We start from the raw sequence: 2,464 nt of genomic DNA on the forward strand, positions 1-2,464 counted from the left end.
AGATTGGGTTTTGATGCTGACTGATATCTTAGGTATAACAGATATGTTTCAAAATGAAGTGAAATATCAAAAATATCTAGAAAATGTTACAAAGAGCTTAGAGGAGGAGGAAACGTTTTATTATTATTATTTATTTATTTATTTATTTTCTTTTCAAAGGAGTCTTCATCTGCATAACCATTCATCTTTACCATGCTTTGAAGGTTGTCTATTTTGCGGCCGTTATATTCGCTGTCATTTTAACACAGCTGGGATATGTAAAGTGAGGTTATAAAATGAACTTTGAGTCAAAGACAGAAAAAAAAAAAACTTTTTTACACTTGCTCTCTGAGAAGAAAACTGGAATTCACCTCAAGAATGTTTTCAGTCTGCTTCGCTGGAATTTCTGCTCTTGTTCCTTTCCTCAGACAGTCTGACTCTACCGTAACAGGAATTCAACCCACTGATTTTTCACCGGCAGTGCGAAACCCCTGCGCTCAACTGTGGAGCCCAGTATAGATACCAAAGAGCCCACTGTTCTGAAAAAGGGCCATTTTATTTGATGTCCTTCTGCTGCAATGTTACTTTCAAAGTTCCCTTGTGATGAAAAGAGTTCTGCATTTATCCAGCACTTTTTTCCAAAGCAGCTGACTGTGGCAAGCTACCTAATATTACTTACCCATCTATGCAGTATGGTAATTTTACTGGAGTAACTTGGGTAAGCACCTTTCTCAAGGATAGTGCAGCTGTAGATGAGATTCAAATCCACAATGTTCAAATCCAAGAAAAGCAGTACCAACCACCACACTCTCAGCTGCCCTACGGGATTATAGCAAGAGCAGACGTGGAACTCTTGACCTACAGATTATAAAACCCTAACTCCTTATACCCCTGTGCATAGAGTCTTTGTAGGTAATACATATGGTTCCACTGGGACTTGAACCCAGGACCTTCTGCATGTAAAACAGACATGATAACCACTACATTATGGAACCCACACACCTTCAGAACCGCTTGTCCTAGCAGGGTCACGGGGAACTGGAGCCTACCCAGCAACACAGGGCATAAGGCCAGAAGGCACACACCCAGGATGGGATGCCAGTCCATCGCAAAGTACCCCAAGCGAGACTTGAACCCCAGACCTACTGGAGAGCAGGACCTGGTCCAATCCACTACGCTACTGCATCCCCTGTGTTATGGAACCCCTATAGCCACCAAAAAAGAAAAAAGAAAAATTCACACCCAGCAACTGCAAAAAATAACAAAATTCATATTAATATGTTTGTTTTGGCTTCGTATTCTCTGAGATCAGTTTCTTTTTTTGTGAAAATGCTCTTTTTTGTCATTTTTTCTCATGTATTGAGCATCTATTCGTTATATCTTAGAAGACTTTTTGAAATACATGAATAACTTGAAGAAGAAAAGAATACTTATGTAAGAACAAGCAGGTAAACGGAGGCAGCTGGTAGCATAATGGCTGCAGCTTTTGGCTCTGAAGGTCATACATTTTAATCCCACCTACTGCTCAAGTACCCTTAAGCAAGGCAGTTTCCCTAGAATCAAAAATAAAAACTACCCTGCTGCACTAATGGTTGGTAGCTGATGTTTATAAGTTGCTTTGGAGAAAAGCATCAGCTGAAAAAGCAGATGTATTGCTCAGCAATCTAAAATATAGACATAGACCCTTTTTAATTTTTACCAGGAAAGGGAAGATATTAAGCATCCAAGTAGGCAACTCAGCAGCTCAATAATAAACTAGTTAAGTTAATCATAAAAATTTTTGATTTGCTTCAGTCCTTCATTGTAATCATTTGTATTGATTTTTGACAACTTCACTTATTTGATTTGCTGATCATTGTTAATCTGATCAATTAATGCTGATCAATTACACAGTTTTTTCTGTCTTGCTTTATACGTCCTGTGTTGCCGGGTAGGCTCCGGTTCCCCGCGACCCCGTATGGGACTAGCGGTTCTGAAAGTGTGTGTGTGTGTGTGTGTCTGTGTATGTGTGCTTTATACACTACATAGAGCATGCTCTTTATGACAAGGGAGAAACAAATTTTTAACTTGTGTATGGTGTTTTTATTATCTGTATGTAAATGTCAAAGTTAACCAACTGAGGGTTTTTACACTGCTCCCAGCTTTCACAGTGCACTTCACATTTAACATAAGGACTAATAGCTAACATGCATTATGCTGACCTAGACTTACATAACATTTCAATTAAGTTGAAGTTGTATCTTTTTTTTTTTTTAACCACGAAATTTTTACTTTTCTTTGATTATCATAAATTGTGCATTGTACTGGAGAGAAGTGCCTGCTAAGTGAATAAACGTAATACACTTTTTTTTCTAATTTTCACTTTTGAGGAACTGTGACTCATTGGCACTCATGCAGTCTACACTTCAGCCTTCTACGTGGCGGTGGTAATTTTCAAGAAATGTGTCCACCCTAACACCAGCTGTGATGGCTTCTTGGCAGGACT

The 2,464-nt window shown here is 38.8% G+C and overlaps 1 non-coding gene across 1 annotated transcript; it reads right to left on the reverse strand.

Moving 5' to 3' along the window:
- Positions 1–901: 901 nt before the first annotated feature.
- On the reverse strand, positions 902–974 carry trnav-uac (transfer RNA valine (anticodon UAC)). The gene has a single exon. It is a non-coding gene; the product is annotated as a tRNA-Val (tRNA).
- Between the last annotated feature and the right edge of the window lie 1,490 nt (positions 975–2,464).

The sequence above is a fragment of the Scleropages formosus genome, chromosome 14, assembly GCF_900964775.1.
Source record: "Scleropages formosus chromosome 14, fSclFor1.1, whole genome shotgun sequence".
Classification (NCBI taxonomy): Eukaryota; Metazoa; Chordata; class Actinopteri; order Osteoglossiformes; family Osteoglossidae; genus Scleropages; species Scleropages formosus.